General features: G+C 45.9%; 1 long non-coding RNA gene across 4 annotated transcripts in view; it reads right to left on the bottom strand.

Moving 5' to 3' along the window:
• The window catches only part of LOC137519624 (uncharacterized), a 346,634-nt gene that overhangs the window by 194,889 nt on the left and 129,536 nt on the right, over positions 1-22,209 (bottom strand). For 2 of the 4 annotated variants that reach the window (XR_011021040.1, XR_011021041.1), the window contains one exon: positions 21,192-21,769. The exons of the other annotated variants lie outside the window; for them this stretch is intronic. This is a non-coding gene — a long non-coding RNA (uncharacterized lncRNA). Of the gene's footprint in view, positions 1-21,191; positions 21,770-22,209 lie in introns of those variants that run through there. 4 annotated transcript variants of the gene reach the window in all.

Here is a 22,209-nt window from a genome sequence, read left to right as displayed (position 1 = left end):
TGTGGGGTGGGGCTGAGCATGCGCACAATGCCACAGACAGGAGGACTTTCAGGGCCAGATTTCAGACACTACAGGTGGCAGATGAGGATGGTGTGGGAGAGATCAGCCTGGAGAGGGCTGGAGGAAGCCCCAGGTATGTATACATTTGCTCTCCCTAGTCGTCTCAGGTTTACTTTAAGGTTCATTGCCATCGTATCTCCTCCATTTTATGCTGTGAATAAAATTTGAGCTTACTTGTAGGGATGCTCATTCGGATTCTGAGGAAATGAAATTTCTGCATTTTCGATCAGAGATTGGCATTTCCGATTGGAACTCGGAAAAAGGAAATTGGATTTCTGCGGAAATACTGCATTACCGCAACTTGGTAATTTTAGCCCAATCACAGAACTTGGAAGCATTGGACCAATCAGAGAATGCAGAGTAAACTCGGAAGTATTTGGCCTATCAGAGAATGCAAAATTACAATTAAATAATAAAAAAAAAAGACTCCTCTGAAATCGTAATTGGAAAACAGAAACGGAAATCGGCATAGGTGGAAATTGAAATTTCTGCAGAAACGGAAATCGTCAATTCGGCATTTCCAACCATCCCTAGTTAGTTGTACATGGAAGAGGAATATACTGTGCTGTACTTGGAATATGGGAAAACAAGGGCAGCACAAGAGAGTTAGCCCAGAGGGTAGAAAGTATTAATCTGGCCCATGAAATATACTTCACGTTCTGGAGCTGCAGTGACAGCAGTTGGAACATACAAAGACTGGCTACCTTCTTGGCCTCTGTGTAACACTCTTTTGTGCACCTCTGGTTCCTGTGTCGTGCTGTCTGAGAGAGTCTGGAGTGTTAGTTTGGGAACTGAAGTGGAGGAGTATAAGCATTCCACTCTTGTGGAGAAGTATAAAGTGGCTTCTGACAGCATCTGTAACTTAACAAATGTATGCGGAGCACTTCTCCTACTGGCCTAATCTACCAGTGACAGGTCAGTATTGATTATATCCGGCCTCCCTTGTCTACATTCACAGCTACTGGATTCCTACCACATTCTGCTTTATTCTGTGGTGTTAACCGAGTACAGCATTTATTAATTTTTTTACATTTTTAACGTTGTAGTGTTTATGTGATTTTTCACTTTTTCAAGGCCGTCTGGATAATATTATTCGCCATTATAATGCAGGCAAAGGGTTGCAGGTGCATCCTCTAGTGGTTGTTGTAAGGAAATAAATATTGTGCTAAGCCTATGTATAAAACAATAAAAATAAGAAAACGTATATAATGGCATCTGTTTTCTTTCATCCTGGTAAAAGCTGTACGCCACAAAATCTGTCCCCCCAGCATCACCAGCTCTTGAGAAATGACCTTGTCTAACTCCCATGGGGTAGGAAAGCATGCTTCCATGATCCAGCAAGTGAATAAAGAGGACCTAAACTTTATTGATGCCCCTGCCAAAAAACAGGTCTTCAGAAAAGAGAAGAAAAGGGGAAAAATATGTAGAGTACTTACACCTGCTAAACCTTACCTTAAAGTGGTCTGAAACTCCAACATAACATTCAATAAAAATGTGTTTTCCTACTTTTTACTACTCATACAGTTATCATATTTGCTTTTTTACATAAGTAATATTGTCTGTTTACAAATTACAAGTTTCCAAAGTGTAGTTTATCGTACCCTGAAAGCTGGCATTGCATTTTATTCAAACTGCTTTTTATTATATATTAACATCTTCTCATGAGCTTTTCTTAACTGTGTGTGTGTGTCTGAAGCACAGAGAGTTCCTTTCCACTTGTTACACTGTGTTTACACAAATTGTAACAACATTGCAATGTAAACAAAGATACTGTTATCTACAGTTTGGATGCGGATAGAAGCTCAATAGCAGGAGAAAGTGATTTTGTTTAACCATTTCAATGATATTCTGCTAAAAAAAAAAGATTCTGGGATAGTAGCTTTCAAGCTGTGAGGAATCTTTTAGAGCAAAGTAGAAATGCTGGCTTTCAGACCACTTTAACTGAGAGGGATGTGGAGGTTGATGTATTGATTTTGTTTTAAACAATGCAGATTGCCTGGCTGTTTTGCTGAGCCTCTCTCTAATACTTTTAGCTAGGGATGGGACGACAAATCAGGCGAATCCACGAATCCCTCGAATATTAGGAAATATTCGAGATTTGTGGTTTCAAATCCCGATGCCATTTACCACTCGCTGCTCGCCTAGCCGCGCATCTGACGCTCCCCCTGCTCGCCCTCATCCCCCTTCACACCCCCCCCCCCCCCCGCGCCTCCTCCGCTTGCCCCCCGCATATTTTAAAAGCATCTGCTCACCTTTCCAGAGCGGTGTGCAGAGCCGCAGACCTCTCGCTGACTTCTGTGTTCCCCTAGTGACCAGCTTTTACTATTACGTCATCAGTAAAAGCCAGTCCAGCCACTAGGGGAACAGGGAAGTAAGCAAGAAGTTTGCCGCTCTGCGCTCCAGTGGAAGGTGAGGGGGAACTTATTTATGCAGAGGGGGCGAGCAGAAGAGAAGGCCGCAGGGGGGTGGTGGAGCACGGGGCTACCTATGTGAAGGCCCCTATACCCTTCTACCTATACTTAAGGCCCCTTTACCTACCTACCTATACTGAAGGCCCCTTTACCTACCTACCTATACTGAAGGCCCTATACCCTGCTTCCTATACTGAAGGCCCCTATACCAACCTACCTACCTACCTATACTGAAGGCCCTATACCCTGCTACCTATACTGAAGCAGTGATGCTCATCTAGATCCCGGATATCCGAGTAACCCGGATATCCGAGCATTTTTTACGCTATCCGGGTCAGACTCCGGATCCCGGATAGCTATAGATATCCGGATAGCTATCTGCGGATAGTTTGATGCATGACCCGGATATCTGCGGATATCCGCGAATACCCGGATCCGAAATACTGTAACTAAGGTGATGACGTCCTGGAGCCAATCAGAGGGCTCCCAGCAGACGCCCTAGCAACCAATCACAGAGGGGAACCCTGGCCAGCCCCACTTGACCTCATTGAGCCAATCAGAGGCCTCCTAGCCTAAGCCCTGGCACCCAATCACAGAAAGGAACACTGGCCAGCCCCCCTTGTATAATAAGGAGGGCTGCCATGATGAGACAGATCGTTATGGCTTGCTGAATGCTTCCTGAGAGACATGCTGCAGTGCTGGTGGCCTAGCAAGGGCTGCCTGTATACAGTTATAAACCTAAAGCTCTTCATTGATTAACCCCTTTACTACTCTATAGTAATCGTTAATTAGCTTGACTGATGTCTCATAGTGTGACAGTTAGAGTGTGTGCTGTACAGCTGCAGTGCTGCTGCTGGGCCAAGGGCTGTACACAGTGATAAGCTCAGTGATTAACCCCTTCACTATCACTCCACTATTGTTAATTCATTAATGTGTTAGTGTGCACCAGTTAGTGTCTTCTCCTTTACTGTCTGTCACTCTGCAGTTGTCACGTGACACTTGGCAAGTGCCTCGTACCACGTCCGTCATGCTCCTGGCTGGCACACATTACACCTGCTGCTGCTGCATTGCCCTGCTCCTGCTGCCTGTGCAGCTCCCACCGCCAGGACAGGGTGCCACAGGCCACTGATACCACCTATATTTAACCCAAAACAAAATTGCAGCATCAATTTTTGGAGGTGTCTTGACTGAAAACTGTCATGTCCCAGTTGTGCGGTTGGACTTTGGACACAATGTGGGCTGCACGACCGCTGTCTGGAATCTAGGCCTAATGTTAATTGACAGCCATTTTTTTTTTGGGGGGGGGGGGATTCGAAGTCCCCACATCATCAATTAGTGTTTCCCTTTGCAAAATAATGATGATACATGATTATGATGATTACCCTCAAAACCCCTTTTAAAGCTATTTAAAGGGCACCTCCGGTTTTTCTATCCAGATATCCGAGTAGGCCAGATATTCGCGGATAATGCGACCGGATATCCGCGTTCACATGGATATCTAAAAGGCCGGATTTGGATATCCGAGACGGATCCGGATATCTAGGTATCCAGATTGGGGTCAATTCGAATTTTAAAAAGTACTAACCGAGCATCACTATACTGAAGGCCCCTATATCTACCTACCTACCTATACTGAAGGCCCTATACCCTGCTACCTATTCTGAAGACCTCTTTACCTACCTACCTATACTGAAGGCCCCTTTACCTACCTACCTACCTATACTGAAGGCCCTATACCCTGCTACCTATACTGAAGACCCCTTTACCTACCTACCTATACTAAAGGCCCATTTACCTACCTACCTACCTATACTGAAGGCAATATACCCTGCTACCTATACTGAAGGCACATATACCTTGCTACCTATACTAAAGGCACACGTACCTTGCTACCTATACTGAAGGCCCCTTTTCCTTGCTACCTTTACTGAAAGCTACCTATATTAAAGGCACCTTTACCTAGCTACCTATAGTGTGGATACCTATACCTGGGTACCTATACTGCAGCCAATTATACCATGGATCGCACACTACTTATGTACAGGATTCATTCGATTCGTGATTCGAAAGGTTCAAGATATTCGAGAACCTTTTTAGATTCGAATTCGGATTCAAAGAAATTGTGGATTCGTCCCAACCTTACTTTTAGCCATAGACCCTGAACAGGTATGTCAATCAGGTGTTTCTGACTGAAGTCTGACTGGATTAGGTGCATGTTTGTTTCAGGTGTGTGATTCAGTCATGACTGATGCATGAAAGATCAGCAGGACTGCCAGGCAACTGGTATTGCTTAAAAGGAAATAAATATGGCAACAAAAACAACAAAACATTTGTAAAGCACTTTTCTTCTGTAGGACCCACAGGTGCATACGCTTGTCTCAGATCACTATATAGTGTTGTGTACAGGGGAAAACGTTATTTAAGATCTTAAATGCCAGACTAGACAGATGGCTTTTCAGTTTTGATTTAAAAGTGTTAGGGTTGGAGATTTCTTGATTAAGTTTGGCAAGGCATTGCAAAGGGAAGGGGCAACATGACAGAAAGCTCTGACTCCAAAGGTTTTTAGCTGGACTCTGGGGGTGGTCATGTTATTGGATCTGTTTCATCTGAGGTTGTGACTAGTGTTGGGCGAACATCTAGATGTTCGGGTTCGGGCCGAACAGGTCGAACATGGCCGCGATGTTCGGGTGTTCGACCCGAACTCCGAACATAATGGAAGTCAATGGGGACCCGAACTTTTGTGGTTTGTAAAGCCTCCTTACATGCTACATACCCCAAATTTACAGGGTATGTGAACCTTGGGAGTGGGTACAAGAGGAAAAAAAAATTAGCAAAAAGAGCTTATAGTTTTTGAGAAAATCGATTTTAAAGTTTCAAAGGGAAAACTGTCTTTTAAATGCGGGAAATGTCTGTTTTCTTTGCACAGGTAACATGTTTTTTGTCGGCATGCAGTCATAAATGTAATACATATAAGAGGTTCCAGGAAAAGGGACCGGTAACGCTAACCCAGCAGCAGCACACGTGATGGAACAGGAGGAGGCGCAGGAGGAGAAGGCTACGCTTTGTGAGACACAACAACCCCGGCCTTGCATGAGGGCAAGAAGCGTGCGGATAGCATGCTTTGTACCGCCATGCAGTCATAAATGTAATAAAGATAAGAGGTTCCATAAACAGGGACCGGCAACGCTAACCCAGCAGCAGCAGCAGCAGCACACGTGATGGAACAGGAGGAGGCGCAGGAGGAGAAGGCCACGCTTTGTGAGACACAACAACCCAGGCCTTGCATGAGGACAAAAAGCGTGCGGATAGCATGCTTTTTACCGCCATGCAGTCATAAATGTAATAAAGATAAGTGGTTCAATAAACAGGGACCACGCGGCAACGCTAACCCAGCAGCAGCAGACGTGATGGAACAGGAGGAGGCGCAGGAGGAGAAGGCCACGCTTTGTGAGACACAACAACCCAGGCCTTGCATGAGGGCAAGAAGCGTGCGGATAGCATGCTTTGTACCGCCATGCAGTCATAAATGTAATAAAGATAAGTGGTTCAATAAACAGGGACCACGCGGCAACGCTAACCCAGCAGCAGCAGACGTGATGGAACAGGAGGAGGCGCAGGAGGAGAAGGCCACGCTTTGTGAGACACAACAACCCAGGCCTTGCATGAGGGCAAGAAGCGTGCGGATAGCATGCTTTGTACCGCCATGCAGTCATAAATGTAATAAAGATAAGTGGTTCAATAAACAGGGGCCACGTGGCAACGCTAACCCAGCAGCAGCAGACGTGATGGAACAGGAGCAGGCGCAGGAGGAGAAGGCCACGGTTTTTGAGACACAACAACCCAGGCCTTGCATGAGGACAAAAAGCGTGCGGATATAGCAGCAATGCTTTTTGCCGCCATGCAGTCATAAATGTAATACAGATGAGAGGTTCAATAAACAGGGACCGGAAACTCTACACCATCCCAGATGTTCATTGGTCATGTTACTTGGTTGGGGTCCTGGAGTGTTGCGTAGTCATTTCCAATCCAGGATTGATTCATTTTAATTTGAGTCAGACGGTCTGCATTTTCTGTAGAGAGGCGGATACGCCGATCTGTGACGATGCCTCCGGCAGCACTGAAACAGCGTTCCGACATAACGCTGGCTGCCGGGCAAGCCAGCACCTCTATTGCGTACATTGCCAGTTCGTGCCAGGTGTCTAGCTTCGATACCCAATAGTTGAAGGGTGCAGATGGATTGTTCGACACAGCTACGTCATCTGACATGTAGTCCTTGACCATCTTCTCCAGGCGATCGGTGTTGGAGGTGGATCTGCACGCTTGCTGTTCAGTGGGCTGCTGCTGCATGGGTGTCAGAAAATTTTCCCACTCCAAGGACACTGCCGATACCGTTCCCTTTTGGGTACTAGCTGCGGCTTGCGTTGTTTGCTGCCCTCCTGGTCGTCCTGGGTTTGCGGAAGTCAGTCTGTCTGCGTACAACTGGCTAGAGGAGGGGGAGGATGTCAATCTCCTCTCTAAAGTCTCCACAAGGGCCTGCTGGTATTCTTCCATTTTGACCTGTCTGACTCTTTTTTCAAGCAGTTTTGGAACATTGTGTTTGTACCGTGGATCCAGAAGGGTATAAACCCAGTAATTGGTGTTGTCCAGAATGCGCACAATGCGTGGGTCACGTTCAATGCAGTCTAGCATGAATTGAGCCATGTGTGCCAGAGTCCTACCAGAATCCTCATCATCCTCTTGTGAGCGTTGTGATAGTTGTTGTGATGCATCATAGTCGTCACCTTCCTCCTGGTCTGCTTCTGCTGACCATTCGCGTTGAATTGTGGAAGTCCAACGTGCACCGCTCTGGCCCTCGTCAGTGGTGGCATGAAATTCCTGCTCCAACTCCAGCTGTTCCTCCTCCTCTTCTTCGTCATAGCTGCTGGGGCAAGCGTTCCCTGAGGCGGATGGCCTGATGTTGGTACCATCACGCTGATCGTTTTCTCCTTCAGATTTCCCCAGTTGCATCATGACAGCTGTTTCCTTGATTTTTAACATCGACCTCTTCAGTAAACACAGCAGTGGTATGGTAATGCTGACTGAAGAGTTGTCACTGCTCACAAGCAACGTGGATTGCTCAAAATTTTGGAGGACTTGGCAGAGGTCCAACATGTTGGCCCAATCGGATCCACAGAAGCTTGGCAGTTGGCCGGATGCGCCTCGGTACTGCGCCGTCATGTACTGGACCACTGCACTCTTCTGCTCGCAAAAGCGGGCTAGCATGTGCAGCGTAGAATTCCAGCGCGTAGGGACATCACACAGCAAGCGATGGTGGGGGAGATTGAAGCGCTCCTGCATCTTGGCGAGTGCCCCCGAAGCAGTACTGGAATTTCTACAATGTTTTGCCACTCGACGCACCTTCAACAGAAGATCGTCCACGCCTGGGTATGTCCTCAGGAACCACTGAACTACTAGGTTCATCACGTGTGCCAGGCAAGGGATGTGTGTCAGCTTAGCCAACCTTAAAGCGCGAATGAGATTACTCCCATTATCACACACAACCATGCCCGGTTTCAGGTCCAGCGGTGCCAGCCACAAATCCGTCTGTTCCTTTATTCCCCTCCAAATTTCCTCCCCTGTGTGCTGCTTATCCCCAAGGCAGATTAGCTTCAGCAACGCTTGCTGACGCATGCCAACAGCTGTGCTGCTCTGCTTCCACGATCCTACTGCTGCTGGGTTAGCGTTTCCGGATGAGGTACAGCTTTGAGATGCGTTGGAGGAGAAGGAGTCAGAGAGGTAGGTGCTGCTGTTGTTATCCAGTGGGAGGGACGGCGGTGCAGCTGTTTGTGGCGTGGGCAACACCCGTGCCGTAGCAGGTGAGGAATCGCTGCCAGGCTCCACAAGGTTCACCCAGTGCGCGGTAAGGGAGATGTATCGACCCTGGCCGAACGCACTCGTCCAGGTGTCAGTGGTGAGGTGAACCTTGCAGGCAACGGCATTCTTCAAGCTTCGGGTTATTTTGCTGACCACGTGCTCATGCAACTCAGGCACTGCAGAGCGCGCAAAGTGGTAGCGGCTGGGAACCACGTAACGTGGGATGGCCACTGACATCATGCCCTTGAAGCTGTTTGTCTCCACCACTCGATATGGCAGCATTTCGCAGGCCAGAAGCTTGGCTATGCTGGCTGTTACTGCCACGGCCCGGGGGTCATTTGCTGGCAATTTCCTCTTGCGCTCAAACATCTCCGACACAGACAACTGAAACGTAGCGCTGCACACGGAAGGGCTGTTGGTTGTTGTGTTTGATGAACACTGGGAGACCTCAAGAGCACTACTCCGGAAAGTGACAGTGTCAGCGTCGTCTGATGTTTGTGAATGTTGTGAACCACGCAATGGCTGGGCTACTGCTGCTGCTGAGGCGGGTCTGGTGGTGAGTCTGGTGAACCCAAGGGAGGCAGTGTTGTTGCTGGTACCCTGTCCTGACGCGTTTGCCCACAGAGTGGGATGTTTGGATAGCATGTGACGGCTCATGCTGGTGGTGGAGAGGTTGTTAATACTTTTCCCCCTGCTCAGGCGGGTCTTGCACACCTTGCAAATCGCCATGGTAACATCCTCAGTGCAGTCTTCAAAGAAAGCCCAGACTTTGGAGCACCTGCCTCCTTGCTGGCGATTTCTGTTTGCTCCTCTTTTGCCTCTCACTTGAACTTCCACGCTTGTGGTGCCTGAAATTGCGCGCCGCCTACCTTGTGGCACAAGGCGAACTCGTGCAGCAGTGGGTTCTTCAACAGACTCATCTGTGCTGCTGCTACGACGGCGATGTTCTCGTTCACAAACAAAATCTGGGTCTCTGTCCACATTGTCTATACCCTCCTCTTCCATCTCCTCAAACTCGTCATATGTCATTGTGGGCCGCCGCCGTGGAGTAGAGCTCCCCACAACAACCTCTGCGCAGCACACTCCAACGTCGTCTTCCAGATCTTGTCGGCCGACCTCCTGCAATTGCAACCCCTCCTGCCCAAATTGCTCTGGGATTTGGGTTTCCGAGTCCTCCTCGGACTCGCCTTGTATTTCAGTGCGCGGTGCATTTCCCACAGTTAACGGTTGTGAATCCAGGCACAACATTTCTGGCTGTTCCTCCATTGACCTTTGAAAGGTGGAAGTTTGTTGGGCTGGGAATAGCTCCTGCGAATACCCCATTGTGTCCTGAGGTAATTCATCGGACTGGTTATCTGGCAGTTGTGTGCGTGGTGTCGCTGCCGGTTGTGTCAGCTTTGTGCCCACTGGCTCCTTGTAACTGGCTGAGGACTCGGACCTCGTGCGTGATGTGCTGGTGCTGCTTAACCCACTGCTGGACGCTTGAGAGGTCATCCAAGTAATTATCTGGTCCTGTTCTTTTGGATTTGTGAGGGTTGTTGTCCTGGACAACATGGGCGGTATTGAGTGGGTTTTCTTGGGTGCTCCCCTGTGGCCTGTACGTGAACCGTCAGGGGAAACACCTCTTCCCTTGCCCCTCCCTCTTTCACAGGATTTCTTCCTCATTTCACTTATCCTTACAGTACACGCTGACTGGCAGCAGTACAGTGGCAGTACAGAAATGCTATACAGTACCACTATTCCCAGCAGCGACACAGAGCACAATGCTATACAGTGACGGGTGAGCGGTGTACCACTATTCCCAGCAGCGACACAGAGCACAATGCTATACAGTGGCGGGTGAGCGGTGTACTACTATTCCCAGCAGACACAGAACAGTAAACAGAATGCTATATAGTGTGGCTGAGCGAGCGGTGTACCACTATTCCCAGCAGACACAGAACAGTAAACAGAATGCTATATAGTGTGGCTGAGCGAGCGGTGTACCACTATTCCCAGCAGACACAGAACAGTGAACAGAATGCTATATAATATGGCTGAGCGAGGTACACAGAGTGGCAGTAAACAGAATGCTATATAGTGTGGCTGAGCGAGCGGTGTACTACTGTTCCCAGCAGCGACACAATGACAGGGGGGACCCTGGCTAGCGTGGCTGGAGCGCGAACTACCCTGCCTGCCTACCCAAAGCTAAACCCACAGACAAATGGCGGAGATATGACGTGGTTCGGGTATTTATTTACCCGAACCACGTGACAGTTCGGCCAATCAGAGCGCGTTCGGGTCCGAACCACGTGACCCGTTCGGCCAATCACAGCGCTAGCCGAATGTTCGGGGAACGTTCGGCCATGCGCTCTTAGTTCGGCCATGTGGCCGAACGGTTTGGCCGAGCACCGTCAGGTGTTCGGCCGAACTCGAACATCACCCGAACAGGGTGATGTTCTGCAGAACCCGAACAGTGTCGAACACTGTTCGCCCAACACTAGTTGTGACACATTTGCAACAACTCCTTCAGGTATCTGGAGCCTAGGTTGTGTAGGGATAGTTTCTTGAGTAGTGGCCTGATGATTGCTTCTTTCAGACAGGTAGGAAACTTCCCTGCTTGCAAGGAACAGTTTACTATTTTGTGAAATATTGCCAACCACCAATGTATATCCCTCTTATTTCAGGTGTCCTTTCAGTCAGAAATACCTGACCTGCATGCATGCGTCTATGGCTAACTTTATTAGAGGCAGAGGCTCAGCAGGACAGCTAGGAAATATACAAAGTTTAAAACGAAATAAGTATGTCAGTCTCCATATCCCTTTCAGTCCACATCCATCACTTAACCCACTGGCTGTAAGGTATATGGGTATGTAGAGAATTGGTACTTGTTGGTTTGGTACATGCATAAAGTATGAAGATTAGTATTCCCAATATTACACTGAGAATCTTGTTGATCCAATGCAGTGGTGTAGCTACAAACCTCTAGGCCACAATATGGAATTATACAATACAATACAATAATACAATACAATAACATTTCTATAGCGCTTTTCTCCCATAGGACTCAAAGCGCTTAGGCTCTCTCAGATTCAGTAATTAGTAGGATGAAGTATTCAAACCCCAAAAGTTATATTTCTGCAAATGCCAAACTGAACAGGTGGGTTTTCAGTCTGGATTTAAACACGTCCAGGGATGGAGCTGTCCTGATCTGTTGAGGTAAGGAGTTCCAAAACGTAGGGGCAGCATGACAGAAGGCTCTGGGACCAAAAGTTTCCAAATGGACTCTGGGCATGACTAGATTATTAGAACCTGTGGATCTAAGAATGCGGGGATTGCTACGCAGCTGCAACATATTTTTCATGTATTCAGGACCTAGATTATTCAGGGATTTAAATGTCAGTAGGCCGATCTTGAATAGGACCCTCCATTCTATAGGTAGCCAGTGAAGGAAGTGTAGGACTGGCGTTATGTGGCAGTGACGGGGTTGGTTGGTTAGCAGTCTGGCAGCAGTATTCTGTATCAGCTGTAGGCGGTACAAGACCTTTTTTGGAAGGCCAGTGTAGAGAGCATTACAGTAGTCCAGTCGGGATGTGATGAAGGCATGGACTAAGGTTGGCAGATCTTCTGGGGGGATGAGGTGCTTGATTTTTGTAATGTTCTTCAGGTGAAAATAGGATGATTTCACCACAGCAGAGATTTGATGCTATTGCCATCACTTTCTAACCTCCTAATGCTATGTAAACTAACCTCCCCCTACCCTGTTGCCTAAAGGTGGCCACACACCATACAATTTTTTAAATATCTGTTCAATTTAAGAATTTTCATTCAATTTTTCTGACTGATTGTAACATTTCAAAAATATGACCAATGTACCACACACCTATGTTGAATATTTCCCCAATTATGATAAAAATGATTGGATACTCTGAGAAAATTGCATGGGTGTGTATATTAATAAATTGACAATCTAACACACACCATACAATCTGTAGAGAAATTGAAGAAAAATATCTGGCATTCCGGATAGATAAAAATCGAAAAAAACGGGAAATTGGATCGGATTTTTCAGTCGAATGAAAAAAAAGCTTTCGATTTTTTCGGGAGATACGATCGTTTTTATCGAATTGCCGTAAAATCGGATCATTTTATTGTATCGTGTGTGGCCACCTTAACACTTAAGGTGGTCACTAATAATCCAATCATTTTCATTCAATTTTACTAATTCTATGTAGTAAAATGGCAAACTGAGTGAATATATTGAATGCATAATTTTGGCAGTCCCTTATATTACATAGAAATGCTAAGATTGGATGAAAAAGATTGGATCCTTAGTGGTCAATGGCCTCCATAACCCATCTAAACCTTACCTAACAGTAACTGCTAATAATAACAACTATGCCTAGCACTAACCTCTAATCACTGCAGTTGGTATCACTCTGTTGTAGCCCATAACCATACTTGGCTTCACATTTAGCTGATAACATTCCTGGACTGTATTTGCATTATGTAATGACCGAACCCCAGCACCAATAGCTGAACCCCGGCACTGATTCGGCACCCCTGCCGGATGCTGTGCCATTAGCCAAAGTTCAGCTAAACTTAGCTGAACACCAGTGTCCACTTTAATCACTCTATGCTTGATTAAATGAGTTGGCTGTGCACCCAAATTAACTGACTGCAGGTTCTAAAGAATGTCCTTCAATCTTTACAAATGCAGTCTCTGAAAAGGATCTTTACAAAACTGTCAGCCAGCTTCCCTACTCGTTTGCACACTATTTAGGCAGATGGACTTAGAAATTGCAGCTCAGTAAATGCTTTCGTAAATAGAAAAATTACTGAAAATCCCCCAGGACGAGATGGACTGGTTCAAACTGTGACAGATCTGACAGATTTTTACTAGCTACTGTAAGTGACAGCAACATAGGAAAATGTATCTTCATCGCTGGGTCCAGGTCCTCATTAGCTGATAATTGAGCTCTTTATGCACTCCTTGGGATCCTGACAGAGAGAATGAAGCAGGTGGTTTGGGCGCACGGCATTCAGCAATGGGTGGCGAAACCACGCGCCCCATACCTGCAATGTTATGCTGCATGGGGCGCGTAAGAGTAATTAGGGGCTCCGGGGGTCAATGGACCCCAAATTACACCTTCTTCCAAGTTGTCACGACTCAGAGAGGGAATAGTATTTAATGCCGCCAGAGTTTAGCGGCAGCAGGGAGAGCCGCCATTTGGCTTTCCCGACGCCCAACTCACCCGCGGCTTACTAATACATATGCACAGAGAAGGGTAGGGGGGAAAGGGGGCAGACTAGCGGTAGCAACGCAGGTCATGTGATGGCACCAGGAAAATGTAAAATGGAAATATGTGGTATAAATACTACCACATAGGATAACAATCTGCTTGAGTGTGAAATGGCAACATTGAAAAACGTTTGTCTGGAATCGGGTTTGCATACAGATTTTTCAGCAGGGGCATAGCAATAGGGGTTGCAGAGGTTGTGACCGTATCGGGGCCCTTGGGCCAGAGGGTCCCCGAAAGGCCCTCCCTCAACTACAGTATTAGCTCTCTATTGGTCCTGTGCTCATAATAATCACTTCTATAGATGCTTTGAATAGTGGTAATCATGAACACGCTGTTCCCCATTCCCTTCTTGCAACTCTGACACTATAGTTGGCATTGGCAGGTTTTGGTGCACCGTATCAATTGTTATGTATAGAGTGCTTGGGGGGCCCCATTGTAAAACTTGCATCGGGGCCCGCTGTTTTTCAGGTTATTTTAGCCACACAGTCTGTATTAACAGGAGGATACCTGAGCACACTAATACAGAAACATCATATAGATAGTATCCCAGGTGGACAGAGAATTCTTAGGTAAAGTCAGTATTGAGTCAATAGTCACTGCCAAAACCACAAAAACACAAGAAACGGTGTTACAATGAATATACCCTATTCTGGCACAGAGACTCCTTTTTTTAATGTATGTAAAGCAGAATTGCACATACTGGGTGGCCGTTTTTAATACTATTTCCTATTCTGGCAAGCTGCGTGTATTTCCGTTAGCTTATATATAATATATGTGCTATGTTAATTGACTGCTTTAGTTGGAACCTAATTCCTGGCACCTTGTTACTTTGGGTGGAGTCCAACACCTGAAAAAGAGTCGGTAGCAAACAGAAGTAATCTTCAGATTTTTTCCCAAGAAAACCCCTTCACTCAGCATCCATCCAGTCTCGGCACGGAGTCTAAGCTATAGGATGTCGTCGTACATGCTTTCAGCATCTAACCAATGTGTGTCACGCTCATTAAGGGAGCTGCTTCAGACAATAGATAATACATAGAATGCTATTAGTGCCCCTGTAAACCCCGCAGTCCTGATGCAATAAACAGTGCATTAGGATAATATCTGGCGTTTCTTCAACTTCTGAAGCCATTACAGCCATATTATAAAGTTCCTTGTAACACAAACCACATTCCTCGCACATATGTTACATTTCCATTAAAGGACGGGGCTGTGTTAAAGAGCAACTCCAGGCACTAAGGAGGATTAATCAGTAAACAGCTAAGGCTTGTTGAGGAACATTGCAGCTGGGCTGAATTCAAAAAGGTCCTTTGAGTTTATATTAAATCTGAGATAATCCATACAATCAAAGTTTGCCGGCTTCACACTGAGCTTCTGAGAATGCAACTAGTGTTGGGCGAACAGTGTTCGCCACTGTTCGGGGTTCTGCAGAACATCACCCTGTTCGGGTGATGTTCGCGTTCGGCCGAACACCTGATGGTGTTCGGCCTTTTAAGTTCGGGTTCGCCCCGAACTTCTAATGGCCGCCGAACAGGGCCGAACAGGGCCCCTGTTCGGCCGAACAGGGCCCTGTTCGGCCGAATACTGCCCCCCTATGGGGTCGCAGGCATAAGGGGGGAGCATGCCCCGATCGCGGGGGGGGTCGGAAATTCCCCCCACCCCCTCCGCTAGCGCTCCCCCCTCTGCCCGCTTCCCCATTCAAAAGTTTAAGCAAAGTACCTGTAGTGGATGGCCTGGCAGTGGGCGGCACTGTGGAGTGAGGAGGAGGAGTCCGGAGAGTGACAAGTTGAGGGAGGCCGGGCAGCGGGCGTGAGGTCAGAGAAAGGGCGGAAGTACCACAAGGGTACTTCCGCTGAACCGCCCGCTGCCCGGCCTCCCTCAACTCGTCACTCTCCGGACTCCTCCTCCTCACTCCACAGTGCCGCCCACTGCCAGGCCATCCACTACAGGTACTTTGCTTAAACTTTTGAATGGGGAAGCGGGCAGAGGGGGGAGCGCTAGCGGAGGGGGTGGGGGGAATTTCCGACCCCCCCCGCGATCGGGGCATGCTCCCCCCTTATGCCTGCGACCCCATATGGCCCCCAAAAGCTGGATGTTCGGAAAGTTCGGGGTTCGGCCCGAACATGCCGAACATCTCGGCCATGTTCGGCGAACTTTCCCGAACCCGAACATCCAGGTGTTCGCCCATCACTAAATGCAACCACCTGCCCACTGGCATAAGGATCACCACGGCAGCCGTAGTCAAGTGTGTGTGTGTGTGTGCGTGCGTGTGTGTGTGTGTGGGGGGGGGGGGGGGGGAGGTACCAGGGGTTTTTGTTATTTTTAAAGTATAAATTTATTCTTTATTGGTTGCTTCTTCTTTGCTATTGCTCTGGCTCTACCCCAAGAGTAGGGGGCCCATTACCAGGGAAAGCTATATGGGAAAGGAACCACTAGATAGGGATAATCATGATCTGCTAGTTATGATTATGCAAAATTGGCATCATTTTTATCCATTTAGGGCTGTACATATTGAGGCTTTGGCATTCAATTAATTTTGCGAAATCCATTTGTAATTTTGCTTCATTACGTGGAATTTTGTGCTGACTTTTGCTGACTTTTGCTGACTTTTGCTGACTTTTGCTGTTAGTATACATGCTATCAGGGCCGGATTTGTACTTTTTACCGCCCTAGGCCAACTATACCGTCTGTATGGTTGTTATCTGTGTGCCCCAATGAGAATTATCCTTATTTTCCATCATTGGTTTCACAGACAATAGCTATTTTAGTAATACGCATATAGATTATAAGTTATGTTTTCCTTAAAGTGAACCTTAAGTCAGGAAAAAAAAAGAGTTTTACTCACCTGGGGCTTCTACCAGCCCCCTGCAGCAGTCCTGTGCCCTCGCAGCCACTCACTAATCCTCTGGTCCCCTGCTGCCAGCTAGTTTCATTTTTGCCGACAGGCCCGTCAGGACTGGCCACGTGTAGCTTTTTCCACATTCCCGACTGTAATTAACACTATTGCGGACCGCAACACGTAAAAAAAATACGCGTTGCCGCATATCTATGCGTTCGTAATGCGGCAACGCGTATTTTTGTACGCGTTGCAGTCTGCAATAGCGCTAATTACAGTCGGGAATGCAGAAAAAGCTACGCGTGGCCAGTCCTGACGGGCCTGTCGGCAAAAACGAAACTAGCTGGCAACAGGGGACCAGAGGATTAGTGAGTGGCTGCGAGGGCACAGGAGTGCTGCAGGGGGCTGGTAGAAGCCCCAGGTGAGTGAAACTCTTTTTTTTCTGACTAAAGTGTCTCTTTAAGAACTTTTAAGTTATGTTTGCCATCTCGTTAATGATGGACCCATTTATTGTGTCACCATGTGAGTTAGGCTGATGTGTACAGTACCTTCAGGATAGAGCTTACATGTCTTGCAGGAATGATAAGTACAGGACAGAGAGTTCAAATGTTAAAGCTGTCCTTGTAGATAGGGATGGCTGCATAGAACAGCTTTACTGCCCTTCCCTGAGCCGCCCCTAAATTTCTAGTGCCCTAGGCCATGGCCTATGTGGCCTTGCCAGAAATCTGGCCCTGCATGCTATCATCACCAAAAGTGCTGTTTGTTAAGGGGAATATTTAGTTATTTATTGTATTTATAAAGCGCCAACATATTACGCAGCGTGCTGAATAGTGGAAACAACATAAACATTTTTTTTTTTAAAAAGACCTGTAGTTTTTGAGAAAATGTACAGGAAAAATGGTTTTTAAACTCAGAACAATTACAGTTTCAAAAACATTTTTCCTTTGTATTACCAATATGGATTATCTCAAAAACTACAAGCTTTGTTTGAAAATGTTTGGCTTATTCCCACTATTCCTCTTTACACATGCAGCACTTTTTGGTGATGATAGTATGTATGGGGGTTTGTTATTAACCGCTAAATTCGGCACGCACAAAATTATGCAAAAATGAGGCACAACTGCAAAATTACAGTTCCTGATTACGTTTACATAAAAAAATCAATTACAATTTTTCCTGAAATTTGGCATTGCTATTTCACATCATAATTGCAAATTATGATGTAAAATAATGATTATGCGAAATTCATGCTCATCACTACCACTGGTTTTGGATGACAATTTAGAATAACAAATGAGATTTTCCGTGTTTTCATTGATTAGATGTGAATCACACATTTCAGTTGTTTGTGTAAAACCCAAAATGCATGAGAAAAAATGAGAAACCCGTGGGTCAAATGTGTTGCCATTGAAAAACATTAGATGTACGACTATTGCAAAATCGCAATTCTGCATGGCGCACAAAATTTTTAAAAATGTAACATTGCCTAAGGTTTTTTATTTTTCAGGGTTCATACTAAAAATATAAATACCGTAAGATGAATATGGTTATTCCCAGGATCTACTTAAAAACATGTAGTGCACAGGCCTTTTCCCATGCAGCCCCTACTCCAGGCTTCCTCAACCAGGGTTCCTAGAGTACTCTGCAGGGGTTCCTTGGCATTACCCCCCATCGTGGGGGAAGTATAATAGAGCACACTATAATACGTGGTACTGTAAAAAAAACCCACTAAACTGGGGGCTCAGGAGACAGTATAATGAGTAGCAGTGTAATGGGTGTAGTGAAATAAACAGCGGCACCTATTTTTAAAGACCACGCCTCCTACAAAATAAATGCAGGGCTTCCTCAAGCTCAAAACAAATATATGCAGGGGTTCCTTGAGATCCAAAAGTTATTGGCAGGGTTCCTCCAGTGTAAAAAGGTTGAGAAAGGCTGCCCTACTCTATAGAACTCTCTTCCACAATCAGTGCGAGAGGCTCCTTCTCTGGACAGCTTTAAGAAAAGGCTAAAAACCCACCTCTTTTCCCGAGCCTTTGAGACTGCAAATCGCAGGGTCACAGCGCTTTGAGTCCCCAGGGAGAAAAGCTCTATAAAAATATTATTAATATTATTATCTGCTATAGACACAAAATAGAATGATCATGATAAAATAAGTACATGATCTACTTAGTAACTTGAAAACAACAGCACATGTCCTTGTATCCTTTGCACACATTTCTTTGATAAAAGCAGGATTACATTACATTGGTGCAGTAGGTTGTGTTACGTGTTTGATCATCCACTGGAGTAGGAAGGTTTCAAGCTGGCATCAAATGCATGACCCTTCCCTTTCAACTTAAAGCACCAAATACGATTTAAGCGTTAAAGGCCATAAACCCCCCTCTACATCAAGTCAAATTAAGTTTAGGGTCTTTGTCGCTCTTTGGGAAGTAACCCAGCCTTGGATAATTTATGTAATCAGCTGTACATGTTCTGCAAACCGATGGTGTGTTGTTTTTCTATGCATAAAAACATGCAAAATGCAAAACACATTTATCTCACGGTGCGCCTAGGGATCGCATTTCACCAGGCAACTCCAGCCGTGGATGGCACACATCATTAATGTCAACGATGAGCTTTTCTCATCATTGGCCAAAATGGAGAGGGAGAGGGGGGAAAAACTCAGAAAAAAGCAGTGTAAAAACATTGTAAATAAAATGAAACACTCGCCTCCACTAGTAAAGTTAATTAAACAGACAGAAAATGAGTGCCCCTAATGTTAAGGGAGCAGTTTCACAATCAAGCTAATTACTCTTCGGAGTTTCAACTCATTAAACCTAGAATGTTTTAAATGAAAGAGCCCTTGTAGATAACAAAACTCACACTTGAGAGGACTGGTTACATGTCTTGCATTATTTCTTAAAGGGAAAAGAGGGTCGACTTCTTTTGTTGTTTTCTGCAAACAGTCTTTTATTTATTTATTTTTTTAATCTACAGCGTATTCTTTGTTTGCTTTGGAAGGCTTCTTTTATTTTATTTTGGTGGTGTTATTATTGATAACACAAATTAATTGTTGTTATCACGTCATGCATGTGCCCAAAAAGCAAGATCATAATAGTCGGCCATTGTCCTGAGTTAATGCATTATGCTCTTGCATTTTGTCAAGGAAAAGGATGACCTGCAGTTTCCATCTTTTACATATAGGTAATGTTGTACTCTACATTCAATGGTATCATCCTCATTTAAAACTTCTTGCTTTCACTTAAAGCAGGATTGTCAGACACAAAATCAAATTCCTTTTACCCACTGCACTGAGTTTATTATGCAGCCTGCAACCAGACCCTGCATTGCAAGCATTTCAATCTAGGGTACACTGCCAACGAGAGGGAAGCTTGTCATCACCCCTCCCACATCCCTGCTACTCATTCACTGATTGGCTGAGGGCAGTTCAGTGTGTAGCTGCTGAAATACGATCTATGCTGTGCTCACATGTGTTTATAAACTACTACTACTACTACTACTACTACTACTACTACTACTACTACATGTGTTTATAAACTACTAAACTACTGCAGTGCCTCTCTGGCCTCCCTATGAACTGAACTGCCCTCAAGCCGTCCATCTTGAATGCAGCAGTCAGAATCATGCACTCCTATCACCATTTCACCTCTGCGGCCCCTCTCCGCAACTCCCTCCTGCCCTTTCATTCTAGAATTACCTTTAAGATACTATTTTTGTCCTACAAATCCCTCCACAATACCTGCCCGACCTACATGTCTGGACTTATCTAGAAGTACACACCCAGTTGCACACTTCAGTCCTCCAATGACCTGCAACCTGACTACTCCACACATCACCCATTCCCATGCAAGACTACAGGACTTCTTTAGAGCTGCCCCTACTCTCTGGAACTCCATGCCATCCCTCATTAGGCTAACCCTCTTTTTCCACACTATTAAGCAGGGCTTCAAAACGCACCTGTTCTTGTTGCACTACACTCCATCATCAATGCCCTGACCACCACTGCTGAGCAACTATGTATCTTTTCACACCTACTTTGACCCTAACCCTTTTTTTAGATTGTAAGCCTTGGAGCAGGGTCCCCCCCCCCCCTTGTGTTTTCTTCTCAATCATGCACCTGCACCTATCCCATTGAATGACTAAACGCCCTTGACACCACTCCAGTGACTACATGAACCTAGCCTCGTACCTAAATGTTATCAGGGTTGTGTGGTTGTGTATTAATGTATTCAGTTGTATTCGGCTGTTCTGTTTATTTGTCTGTGACTTTATTTATTCTCCAGCGCTGTGTAACAAGTTGGTGCTTTATAAATAAAATAAATAATAATAAATTGTTGTACGGAGATCTCACATCTAAACTCCACAGGATATAAAAAGTCAGTGATTCCGCTCATGAGACTCCACCTACAAGAAATATAATTTCACCAGAAATCAAAGTATCACTTTTGAGTTTATTCAGGCGTCAATAGTGTAATTATAGTGTAATAATGCATGTTTTAAAGTGGAACTAGACCAGGCATGGGCAAACTCGGCCCTCCAGCTGTTAAGGAACTACAAGTCCCACAATGCATTTGCCTTTATGAGTCATGATTGTGGCTGTCATACTCCTGCAATGCATTGTGGGACTTGTAGTTCCTTAACAGCTGGAGGGCCAAGTTTGCCCATGCCTGAACTAGACTCATAACTTCTGCTCTAAAAGATTAGCCACAGCATGATAACTTTTAAGGAGAAAATTATTTATTCAGCATCAGAATCATTTATTTACCAAGTACAAAGGGAGGTTGTATCCGGAATTGCATTTGGCCCATACAGGTTCTGGAAGGATGAGGCGATAATGTCTGAAAGCCAAGAGCCGAGACTGCCATACTACGGCGCCACCAGTCTCACTTGGTAATCATCTGTCATCCCTAAGGAGACATGTGGGGGGTGGCAGAGTGAGGAGAAGATTCAGCAGGGATGAACCAGTTATTCATGGCTGATGCTGCTAAGGATCCCGATTGCTGACATCTGGTAGTGCTGGCCAAGATGTTTCAGTTGAAAAGGTGCAGTGGGTCCCGACTCCTGGGCAGCATTCAGCAGGGCTGGTAAATACAATTCTGCTGTCACAGAAGCATCCGGCTGCGCCGGCCCTTACTTCCTGCCATCATGGAGGGGCTGATCCAAAGGTGTCCTTGCTGTGGTGGAGCAGCAGCAGCTGATGGATGGATGAAGCCGGCATCCAGCGAGGCCAAAGGTGTCCCAATTGGCGCAGTGTTTTCCGATCTCAGTGGAGCCCCGACCTCCTGGGTTGCAGTGTTGGACTCCACGGTTCATTACAGTTCATGGAAATCCTTAAAAAAGGTGAAGTTTTGCTTTATTTTTTCAGTGGAAACACAGGCTCACTGTAACTGCAACTGACCCACAGTGTTATCTAGTTGTTTAATGTTAAAATGTGCTTATTTCTATTTGGATAAAAATGTTCCTTTAACAAACAAAACCACTCGGAGCAGAAAGTTATCTTCACTTAATGAGATAAACTAAGGTGCGGGTTGGAAGTGGTATATTAATTTAAAACGCAGAGCCTGAAAAGTTCACAGCATGCTCCAACTGGGAACTATATTGCTACTCTGCCAGTTCTTTCCAGAGGCGGCTATAATGAAATTCGTTGTGGTTTTACTTGGTTGCCTTTCGCCTCCCATTGGAATCGTATAGCTCCCCCAGGAGAGCCTTGGTAAGACCTGCCTTCGCTGATTTCAAACACACATTTACCCGAAACTGCACACTTCTTCCT

This window comes from Hyperolius riggenbachi, chromosome 5, assembly GCF_040937935.1.
Source record: "Hyperolius riggenbachi isolate aHypRig1 chromosome 5, aHypRig1.pri, whole genome shotgun sequence".
Lineage (NCBI taxonomy): Eukaryota > Metazoa > Chordata > Amphibia > Anura > Hyperoliidae > Hyperolius > Hyperolius riggenbachi.
This window is presented reverse-complemented; position numbering and strand designations above follow the sequence as displayed.